A 12,529-nucleotide genomic window follows, 5' to 3' on the forward strand; every position below is an offset into this window, starting at 1 on the left:
GAAAGTCTGTATTTCTCCTTTATGTCTGAAGGATACTTTCACTGGATATACTATTCTAGGGTAAAAGTTTTTTCCTTCAGCACTTAAATGTGTCATGCCATTCTCCCCTGTCCTGTAACGTTTTCACTGAGAAGTCTGCTTCTGGATGTATTGAAGTTCCTTTGTCTGTTGTTTCTTTTCTCTTGCTGCTTTTAGGGTCCTTTGTTTATCCTCAACCTTGGGAATTTAATTATTAAATGTATTGAGGTAGTCTTCTTTGGGTTAAATTTACTTTGTGTTCTATAATATTCTTGTATTTGAACATTGGTATTCTGCTGTAGGTTTTGCAAGTTCTCTGTTATTATCCTCTTAATTAACTTTCTACTTTGATCTCTCTCTCTGCCTCCTCTTTAATGCCAATACCTCTTAGATTTGCCCTTTTGAGGCTATTTTCTAGATCTTATAGGTGTGCTTCATTGTTTTTTGTTCTTTTTCCTTTTTTCTCCTCTGACTGTGTATTTTTCAAATAGCCTGTCTTCCAGTTCACTAATCCTTTCTTCTGCTTGATCAGTTCTGCTGTTAAGAGACTCTAATGTGGCTAGGTGTGGTGGCTCATGCCTGTAATCCCAGCACTTTGGGAGGCCGAGACGGGCGGATCACGAGGTCAGGAGATCGAGACCATCCTGGCTAACACGGTGAAACCCCGTCTCTACCAAAAATACAAAAAAAAGTTAGCCAGGCGTGGTGGTGAGTGCCTGTGGTCCCAGCTACCTGGGAGACTGAGGCAGGAAAATAGTGTGAACCTGGGAGGCGGAGCTTGCAGTGAGCCGAGATCACACCATTGCACTCCAGCCTGACTGATAGAGCAAGACTCTGTCTCAGAAAAAAAAAAAAAAAAAAAAAGAGAGACTCTAATGCATTCTTCATTATGTCAATTGAATTTTTCGGCTCCAGAATTTCTGACCGATTCTTTTAAAATTATTTCAATCTCTGTTAATTTGTCTCATAGGATTCTGAGTTTCCTCTCTGTTTTATCTTGGATTTCAGTGAGCTTTCTCAAAACAGCTATTTTGAATTCTCTGACTGAAAGGTCACATATCTCTGTTTCTCTGGGATTGGTCCTTGGTGCCTTATTTAGTTTGTTTAGTGAGGTCATGTTTTCCTAGAAGTTCTTGATGTTTTTGGATGTCTGTTGGTGTCTGGACATTGAAGAGTTAGGTATTTATTGTAGTCTTCACCATCTGGCTTTGTTTGTATTTGTCATTCTTGGGAAGGCTTTCCAAGTATTCAAAGGGACCTGGGTGTTGTGATCTAAGTCTTTGGTCACTGTAGCCGTATCTGCATTAGGGGCTATCCCAAACCCAGTAATGCTGTGGCTTTTGTGGACTCACAGAGGTACTGCTTTGATGGTCTTGGGTGAGATTCAGGAGAATTTTCTGAATTGCCAGGTAAAGGGTCTTGTTCTCTCCACTTACTTTCCCTCAAACAACTGGAGTCTCTCTCTGTCCTGAGCTGCCTGGAGCTGGGGGAGGGGTAACACAAGCACCCCTGTGGCCACCACCACTGGGAGTGTGTGGGGTTAGATTCCATGCTAGCACAGAACTGGGTCTCATCCAAGGCCTGCAGTGACCACTGCCTGGTTAATGCCTATGTTCACTCAAGGCCCAAGGAGTCTACAATCAGCAGGTGGTGAAGCCAGCCAGCTTGTGTCCTTCCCTTCAGGGCATCAAGTCTCCCCCCTGTCCCTGGGTGGGTCCAGAGATGCCATCTGGAAGCCAGGACCTGGAGTCGGGAACCTTAGAAATCTTCCTGGGGCTCTATTCTACTGCAGCTGAGCTGGTACTCATGACACAAGACAAAATCCTTCCCACTCTCTCTCTTCTTTCCTCAAGCAAAAGAGTCTCTCCTTATGGCTACCACTGCCTCAGGCCCATAGCAAGTACTGCCTGGCTACTGCTGATGTTCACTCAAGGCCCAAGGGCTCTTCAATCAACTTGTCAGCTTGTGGTGAATGCTTCCAGGCCTGGGTCTCTCTCTTCAGGGAAGTGGGCTCCCATCTGGCCCAAGGCAGGTCCAGAAATGTCATCGAGGAGCCAAGGCCTGGAACCAGAGATCTCAGGAGTCCACTTGGTGCTCTACCTGACTGTGGCTGAGCTAGTACCCAAGCTGCAGGACAAAGTTCCCTTTAATCTTTTATCTTCTTTCCTGAAGCAGAAGGAGTCTCTCCCCATAGCCACCACACCTGGGAATGTGCTGGGTCACCCGTGAAGCCAACACGGAACTGGGTCCCATCTAAAGTCCACAACAAGTACTGCCTGGCTACCACTGCTGATTATTCAAGGGGCCCAAAGTCTCTTTAATCAGCAGGTGGTGAATCCTGCCAGCACTGGGTCTTTCCCTTCAAGGTAATGGGTTCCCTACTGGCCCAGGGTGTGTCTAGAAATGTCATCTGAAAGTTAGGGCCTGGAATGGGGGCCTCATGGCTCTGTCTGGTGCCCTATTCTACTGTGGCTGAGCTGATATCCAAGATGCAAGACAAAGTCTTCAGACATGGTTTGGATCTGTGCCCAAATCCCATGTTCATTTGTAATCCCCAGTGTTGGAGGTGGGACCTGGTGGGAGGTGACTGGATCATGGGGGCAGTTTCTCATGAGTGGTTTGGCACCATCCTCTTGATGCTGTCCCCACAATAGTGAGTTCTCACGTGGTCTGGGTGTTTAAAAGTCTGTAGCACCTTTCCCTTTGCTGTTTCTTGCTTCTGCTCCCACCATGTAAGACAGCTGCTCCCCCTTTGCCTTCCACCATGATTGAAAGCTACCTGAGGTCTCTCCAGAAGCAGAAGCCACTGTGCTTCCTCTACAGCATGCAGAACCATGAGCCAGTTAACCTCTTTTCTTTATAAATTACCCAGTCTCAGGTATTTCTTTAGAGCAATGTGAGAAGGGAATAATACAGAAAATGGCTAAGCTGGTGTCCAAGATGCAAGACAAAGTCCTCTTTGCTCTCCCCTCTCTTGTCCTCAAGCAGAAGGAAGGAGTCTCTTCCAGAGTTGTGAGCTGTGCTGCCTGAGGTTGGGAAGAGATGACACAATCATTCCCTTTGCTGCCTCAGCTGGTGTCTCACTAGGTCATATGCACCCCAAGTTCACTGGCTCTAAGCCCAGTCCAACACTGGAACTTGCCTAGGAATTGCAGTCCTTGTGACCTAGACTGTCTTTTAAGTTTATTTAGGACCTCAGAGTGCTTTGCCTTTATCTCGCAGTGATAGGGCTTGCCAGAACACAGGTTCCAATCATGAGGATGGATGATTTGCCTCTGAGAGGCTAGGGCTGGTCTAAATGTTCCCTCCGGGGGTGCTGGCTGAGTTCTGTCCTATGTTTCTTTCTGCTGTGACTGGGCAGCACTGAGTTCCAATGCAAAGTACCACAATCATTGGGCTGTCTCTCCCCCAAGCACACAGATTCTCTTCCTGTGCCATGTTGTCCTTGTTAGGGAATGGGGGAGGGGTGGTATCAGCAATTCAAAACTGTCTTTCCCACTCTCTTCAGTACCTGTTTCCTTAACATAATGTTGAAACCAGGTACTATGATCGCTCACCTGAGTTTTAGTTCTTATGAAACGGCTTTTTTGTGTGTGTGTGGATAGTTGTTCAATTGGTGTTCGTGCAAGGACGTTCGCTGGAGGCTTCTATTTAGCCATTTTGTTCCACCTCCCACTCATGTGGTTTTTAGTAGGCCTCGGTGTTTTACCACATGAGCCTTGACACAGGGCTGCCTTAGCACATGGAAGGTGGCTTCTCCTGCAGAGTAATTAGAGAGAGAGTGAGTCTCTCAGATGGAGGTTGCAGTCTTTTTATTGTGTAGTCTTGAAAGTGAGATCCCATCTCTTCTGCCATATTTTATTCATTAGCAGAGTGTCACTAAATATAGCCCACAGTCAAGAAAAGGGGAACCAAGTTCCATCTCTTGAGGAGAGGAGTATGGAAGAATTTGTGAATGTGTCTACAAAACCACCAAAATCTGTTCTCTGGCCACAAATTATTTGTCTTCCTCCCACATGCAAAATACATATCAAATAATTTGTGGGCATATATTTAAAACTAGAACACCATCTTACGCTCCACAGAAACTGGGATCTTGAGACATATCTTTCAGGGACTCCATTTTACATACATGGGAGGGCTCAACTCCCCAGATCCTCCACCATCTGGTCCTAATTACTTATTTTCCACCACTTGCTTATGAATCCTGCATACAGTCAAATCAAATGATTCACCATTTCTTTTATTTATTTCTTTTTTTAAAAAAGAAGATTTACTATATATTTAATTATAACTTTTTGTAAAAAATACAAAAAACCCCGAGGCAGTGGGATATGCCTGGATTCTCTGCAGGCAGCACATTTTGAGGGCAGGCTGGGGTCGGGGAGGGACAGAACCATCATGTTAACCATTCTGTATTGAGTACCTGTCACTTTCTTTTTTAAAACTTTTATTTTAGGTTCGAGGGTACGTGTGCAGGTTTGTTATACAGGCAAACTTGTGTCATGTGGGTTGCCTGAACAGATTACTTTGTCACACAGGTACTAAGTCCAGTACCCAATAGTTATTTTTTTGTACTCCTCTCCCTCCTCCCACCCTCCACCCTCAAGTAGGCCCCAGTGCCTGTTGTTCCCTTCTTTGTGTCCATGTGTTCTCATCATTTAGCTCCAACTTATAAGTGAGAACATGTGGTATTTGGTTTTCTGTTCCTGTGTTAGTTTGCTGAGGATAATGGCCTCCAGCTCCATCCACATTCCCACAAAATATGTGATCTCATTCTTTTTTATGCTTGCATAGTATTTCATGGTGTATATGTACCACATTTTCTTTATCCAGTCTATCATTGATGGACATTTAAGTTGATTCCATGTCTTTGCAATTGTGTATAGTACTGCAATGAACATATGCGTGCATGTGTCTTTATGGTAGAATGATTTATATTTCTCTGGGTGTGATATGGTTCGGATCTGTGTCCCCATTCAAATCTTATGTTGAATTGTAATCCCTAATGTTGGAGGTGGGGCCTGGTGGGAGGTGATTGGATCATGGAGGTGGATTTCCCTTGGTTGCTGTTCTTGTGATGCTAGTGAGGGTATTGTTGTGAGATCTGGTTGTTTAAAAGTGTGTGGCACCTCCCTCCACACTTCCTCCTGCTCTGGCCATATAAGACATGCCTGCTTCCCCAGAAGATGAATGGAAGCTCCTATGCTTCCTGTACAGCCTGCAGAACTGTGAGCCAATTAAACCTCTTTTCTTTATAAATTACCCAGTCTTAGGTATTTTTTTTTTTTTTTTTTGAGACGGAGTCTCGCTCTGTGGCCCAGGCTGGAGTGCAGTGGCCGGATCTCAGCTCACTGCAAGCTCCGCCTCCCGGGTTTACGCCATTCTCTCGCCTCAGCCTCCCGAGTAGCTGGGACTACAGGCGCCCGCCATCTCGCCGGCTAATTTTTTGTATTTTTTTAGTAGAGACGGGGTTTCACCGTGTTAGCCAGGATGGTCTCGATCTCCTGACCTCGTGATCCGCCCGTCTCGGCCTCCCAAAGTGCTGGGATTACAGGCTTGAGCCACCGCGCCCGGCCAGGTATTTCTTTATAGCAGTGCAAGAATGGACTAATACAGGGTGTGTACCCAGTAATGGGATTGCTGGGTCAAATAATATTTCTGTTTTTACATCTTTGAGGAATTGCCACACTGCTTTCCACAATGGTTTAACTAATTTACACTTCCACCAACAGTGTATAAGTGTTCCTTTTACTCCACAGCCTTGCCAACATCTGTTATTTTTTGACTTTTGAATAACAACCATTGTGACTTGTGTGAGATGGTATCTCGTGGTTTTGATTTGCATTTTCTAATGATCAGGATTCCCTTTTCTTAATCACACCCTCAATCTACCATTCTCTGTACCTTCATGGATGCTCTTACCCCAGGCTGGAAGGTACTTCCTTATATTTCTTTTCAAATCCTCCACAAAAGTCCTACACTTATTTTCATACATTACCTTCTTCATAAAGTATGACAGCACCCCTAAAATAGAATGTATTTACTGCATTTGATTGTAAATTGCTAGAGGGTAGGAAGCATACCTTGCTCATCTCTGTATCCTTCAAAACAGGATGCCTATTTCATTGGGCCCAACATGTGTTCAACAAATGCTGAATGAAATGATGTGAAGACAGCATTTCTCCATTTTAGCTGAGACAAACACTTTGAGTTGTTTGTGCCCATGTGACACATCAACATCATTATAGCATTTTATTTGTTGCATAAAATCTGTCTTTCAAAGACATAATCCAAAATTGCCATGTGGAGGGCATCCTGACAGAACTGGTGGTAAAATTTCCAAATTATATCAACATCTTCAAAGTCCCAGCCTTCTGTGGCTATATTGGAGGGCCAAGAAAAATTCAGTTACCAACATGTTGAAGTACCACAAAGATCCCACAATATGAGGAAGAGGGAGCTGTACCATTAGCTGTCTTTAGCTATGCTGTAGTAGGATATCTCTTGCTTAGTTTTTTAAGCTTTTTTCTTTCTCCCCACACTTTCTCCCCACACTTTCTCCCCACACTCTTTCTCCCCACACTCTTTTCCTTCTTCCTTTCCTCTCTTTCTCATTCTGTCCTCCCTCCCTCCCTCCCTCCTTCCTTCTCCTTCCTTCCTTTCTTCTTCTTCCTTCCTTCTCCACATCACTTTCTCATCTGACCTCTCCTTGTTATTCTTGCTCTAAACTCTGTGAGGTTCTATATGAGTATTCTGATGGGATTACTGTCCTTTAAATTAGTCAAATAGAAGTTCTGTCTTTGCTAACAGCTTTACTAAGGTATAATTTACATACCATAAAATTCATCCATTTTAAGTGCACAATTCAATGATTTTCGGTAAATTTAGAGTTGTGCAGCCATAACCACAATCTAGTTTTAGAACATTTCCATGATCCCAAAACGGTCTTCAGGGCTGACTGAATTTTTTAATGTATATATATTTTTACCTTCTCTTGTTATAAAAACAATAGAAAGTTACTTTAAAGCGTGGCACATGCCTGTAGTCTCAGCTACTAGGTAGGATGAGGTGGGGAGGATCACTTGAGGCCAGGAGTCTGAGGCTGTAGCGAGTTATAATCATGCCTGTGAATAGCCATTGCCCTCCAGCCTGGGCAACATAGAGTGACCCCATTTCTTAAAGTCACTTCAGATAATTTAGAAAATACATAAAAGCAGAAAGAACCAAACAATAATAATAATAAAAAACCTTCATTCCACAATCTATAGGCAACCACTGCTATTTTGGCATATATTTAATCCCTCTCTCTGTCTACCTATTTATTTCCATCTTAGAAGGGAAGCTTCTATTTAGGGAGCCTGAGAAGTTGATTTGCTCTGGGTACACAGTAGCTATATATTAACTATATATTAGCTATATATATAGCTATATAAAAAGAGCAGGGAGGATCTCTTTTTGTCTTATTGACTTAAGATAATTTGACTGGACTTTTGACTTTCAAATTACCACGTTCAATATCTATTTATGTGTGAGGGTAAGAAGTCAATTACGGCAATTGGTTCCCGGACCAAACTGAGGGTCGGGCTGCTATTTCTCGAGGCCAGTAACGAGATGCAGATGAACTGGGGAGGAAGCGAATTTTTATTTCTGTAACCAGTTACAGGGAGAAGACCCGGAACATATCACCAGGCCAACCTCAAAATTACAAAGTTTTCTAGAGCTTTTATGCCTTCTAAGCGATATGTCTACGTGTAAGTGTGCATTCATCTAAAGACACAAGTGATTAACTTCTTTTAATCTATAACTAAGGTCTGAGTCCTGAACACCTTCCTCTGGAGCCTCAGTAAATTTACTTAAGCTAAATGGGTCCAGGTGCTGGGGTGATTAACCTCATCTTGTCTCCCGTTAAATCATGCAAGTTTGGGGAGTTCCTTCAGACCCCCAATAAAATTGTTTGTGGAGGCCTGGGGAGTTTCTTGACTCCCCAATAAAACTTGTTTCATTCTAAATGGGTTAAGGCCCAGGAAAGGTCTAGGCAAAACTCTTGGTGGGCTTTTGTTCCATTCCAGCCTTTGCATAGGGCACTGGTTCTTTCAGCTTTTGATGTTTAACTGAACCCCTCAGTCGGTACTGAAACAGTTGTATGGAGGCCTGCGTTAGTGAGACCTGGCCCGCCACACAATGACTAGGCCATTATGTGCTGGGGATTGCAATGTGGATTTGACATATGTGTGGGGTGGGAGTGGATAAGTGGGGGAGGGTACAGTAATAACTGCCTAGAGGCCTCATAGAGGACCCTAACTGCAGAAGCTGTATGCTGGGGTGGTGGGAGGGATGTGAGCTTGAGAAAATCAGAACTCTTGCAAGGAAAAAGCAAGCTGGGCTTCAAGCACCTGCCTTGGGACTCCCCAGCATTTCTTTGAAATGGTAGCATAAGGGGAAAGTTGAATAAAAAGGAAGGGTGTGTGATAATGCAGAAGGGGATGAGCATGTCAGGAGATTTCTGATGAGCCTGGTAGAGTGCATTGCCCAGACTAAGTGTCAAAACATGTACCAGTAAATGGGCAACAGAGCTAGATATGGAACTGGATAATCAAGTTGTGGGTGGGGCTACGGGGATGCCCATTCCTGGCTGAGAAGTTGGCAATTTCTGTTTTGTATTAGCAAAGAAGTTGGTTAAAGTGTCACCCATGGCATTTTTGGATCAAGACCACATATCTACTGAAGCCAAAACTTTGGGAGAATTGGTAGGTAAACAAGTGAAGATGTTGAAATATGCTGGTGATTTTCTGTGGTCTCCAATAACTTTTACAAGAGAAAAGCATCTCAACTTGGAGCTATTTCAAAGCTTTACTATTAGAAGTCCTTTGGCCTGCAGCCAGCAGTTTAAGTTGTCTGAGAGTCAGGAAATCACAACACATGCAGGATTGGAAAAAGCGAATTCTTTGTTAGAGACTAAAGTGAAAAGAGAGAGGCAGAAAACAAAGTTGGTAATGAAACTGGGGCCTGGGAAGCCTCCACATCCCTGCCTCTCCTGGGCATCTTGTGCTGTATGTTCCCTGCCTGACAAAGGTTTAGAACATGCAGCCTGGGAATACAGAGTATCTGGGCCTCCCCAATTCTGCTATTGTTTTGCAGATGTCAGATGTCAAGATGTCAATCAGATGTCAAGATGGAGGCCATTAAGCTGGAGGCTGCAGGCAGAGCACTGAGATTTGTTTCTGAAAGACAGAAATTTTTAGTTTAGGGTCTGGATTCGTGGACCATGACTTGATAAGTTTTTGCTTATATTCATTCAGTGGATTCTTCCAGTTAAGAACCAAAGTCAGGAGATCTTATCAAGTAAGTAAGTTGTATTGCAGGAGAAACCCTAGATCCAATGAGTAAAGATCATGATCTCCTATTTAACCTAAAAGGTTATTTTCAGGCCTCCACACCTGCAACAATGAGGATTAAACTGCTAAAAGGTGCAGTCCCCTAATAGGAGACTCCCCTACTAATGCCCACCTCAGCTGTAGGTGTGAAAGACGATGAGTAAGGAAGCTTTTCTCAGAGAGCAAAACCAGGGGCAGCTGGTTTTCTAGGGCAGGGAGTTGCTGAAATTCTTCTCAAGGAGGATATATTATTGCTTACGATCATTGTGTTTTTTCTTCCCTTCTCTTTTTTCAAATGGGAGCTTTTTTTCTAAAGTGGTCTTGTTGTCCGTGCAACTTCGTACACTGGGTCTGTTGGTTGTGGTTAAATAACTTATCTATAGACTTCCAGACAATAAGGAGCTGCATTTAGACTTGTCTGGGAGACATCACTGAGATATCTTGGGCATAATGAGTTAATGAGACTTAGCATTGGAGTATATTCTTTTGGGAAGAGGTAAGTGCAGTTTTGGCAGTCCATGGAACAGTTGCACAATGCTGGGAGGATACATTTTAAAACCTGTATGTATGAAAAAAAGGTGTATAAGTGCTAGGAAGTCAAGGGGCAAACTGTAGGGAGTCCCAATGACATTATTTGATACAGCTGTGAGTAAAACGAGACTTCCTTGCCTGTACTTTTCAATTAATCAAGCTAACAAATTCCCTTTTTAGTTTAAGTGGGTTTGAGTTGGTTTTACTATCACTTTCAACCACAAATGCCTGACTAACACATATATATTTAATAAATATTATGTCAAAGTCTTATATGTAGATAATTTATAAGGGCAAATGCTGTTAGTAACTAAGAAAGTACATATATATTTACAAGTAGATCAACTTATTTTCTAGAACGTAACTACTTTTTACAAATTTATCCTTTGAAGAGAGGGAATATTTCCTGCCGTGTTTACATCCAAGCATCCAATTATGTAATTCATGATTAATGTATTTCTCAGGTTTTAGTCAATGATCATTGGCATATGTGGGTTTTAAACATAAGGGGATCAGATAAAGTATTTTTAAATTTATATTTTCATTATTGGTAGATATATTGGGGTGTGGCAATCCAGTCTTTATGGTCATGTAGACTTACTGAACATAGTAGATTAGTAGATGAGATCCTTGGCCAAGGAAATTTTACAAATAGTTTCCTAAGCTATAAACTTTGCCTATGCAATTCACAAATATCTAATGATATATAAATGATGTGTTCATACTGACAATTACTTGCACTCATAATTAAAGTAACAATTTCTAATAGGTTGTTAAATCTTACTTTGCTGTTCAGACACTGAAGACTTTGTTTCATGCACCTGTTCACTACAATGCACTGTTTTTTTGTTGTTGTTTTGAGACAGAGTCTCACTCTCTTGCCCAGGCTGAAGTGCAGTGGCACAGTCTTGACCCACTGCAACCCTTGCCTCCCAGGTTCAAGCAATTCTCCTGCCTCAGGCTCCTGAGTAGCTGGGATTACAGACTCATGCCACCACACCTGGCTTATTTTGTATTTTTAGTAGAGATGGAGTTTTACCATGTTGGCCAGGCTGGTCCTGATCTCAGGTGATCTGCCCACCTCGGCCTCCCAAAGTGTTAGGATTACAGGCATGAGCCACCATGCCCGGCCTACATGTCACTGTTAATAGTATTATTTTTCAAATAACTCCTCAGTAGTAAGCATAGTATTTCCCCCAACTTCCAAAGTTTTGATATTTTTTTCCCCTTTCTCTTTCCCCCTAGTTAAAAATAAATCTCTTCTTGATCATTTTAATGTGGTTTGGGGAAGAAACAAAAGTAGATGTGTTTTAAATCTATAATTTTAACTTGGAAGGTACCATTATGTCTTTAAAGTGCCTGGCCCAGATTAGGTACACGATAAATGGTAGTGATTATTATTGTGGGGAGGAGGGTGGTGGAGCATCAGGAATCAACTTATGCAGGGGTCCCCAACCCCCTGGAACTGGGCCCCACAGCAGGAGGTGAGCAGCGGGCCAGCGAGCATTACTGCCCGAGCTCTGCCTCCTGTCAGATCAGTGGCGGCCTTAGATTCTCATAGGAATGCGAACCCTATTGTGAACAGTGCATGCGAGGGATCTAGGTTGCACACTACTTATGATAATTTAATTCCTGATGATCTGAGGTAGAATAGTTTCATCCCCAACCATCTCCCTACAACCCCCGCAATGGTCCCCCAGTCCGTGGAAAAATTGTCTTCCGTGAAACCCGTCCCTGGTGCTAAAATGGTTGGGGACCGTTGAACTAATGTTATTTCCTTCATTTCATTTCTTTGTTTTTTGAGATAGGGTTTCACTCTGTCACCCAGGCTGGAATGCAGTGGTGGGATCTCAGCTCACTGCAGCCTCTACCTTCCCAGACTCAGGTGATCCTTCCACCTCAGTCTCCTGAGCCATTGGGACCCCGGGTGTGCACCACCACACCCAGCCAATTTTTATATTTCTTATCAAGACAAGGTTTCACGCCATGTTGCTCAGGCTGATCTCAAACTCCTGAGCTCAAGGAGCTCTGCCTGCCTCTGCCTCTCAAAGTGCTGGGATTATAGTCCTGAGCCACCCCCTTATGCCTATTTCATTAATGTCTCTGTATGAGATTGGACTTTTTATTAAATGTGGATGAATCTATTGTACTCGGTACATGTGAAATGCACACATATTTTATGCTTTAATGAATTTTTGGGTTCTTTGTCTCCTTTTAGTTTTGTAATGAGTATTCAATTTGAAAATCCCGAGCTTATCTCAGCAGAAATACAAGGAAACAGGAGCTCCTCAAGCATTGCTGACATTATTAGGTCATCTTTGTGGTATCAGACTTGGTCCCCACTATTAGTTATGCTACAGTGGAGCCCTCATCCTAGTTGTACATCTGCATATTATTTCAAATTCCCTTTTCATCTATTTTTGTTTTACTGAATTAATTTCATCATTATGGCTTCATCCCATGATAAAAATATTTCCTGTGGAGCTGGGGGGGGAAGTTTTGGTGAACACCAAAGCACATCAATTCTGCAGTCATTATTGTTGGGCATCTTGCAAATGCCAGACCCTGCAGGAGAAATATCAGTATGAAGATGGAATCCCTGT

Source organism: Trachypithecus francoisi, unplaced genomic scaffold, assembly GCF_009764315.1.
Source record: "Trachypithecus francoisi isolate TF-2019V2 unplaced genomic scaffold, Tfra_2.0 Lachesis_group6, whole genome shotgun sequence".
Taxonomy (NCBI): Eukaryota; Metazoa; Chordata; class Mammalia; order Primates; family Cercopithecidae; genus Trachypithecus; species Trachypithecus francoisi.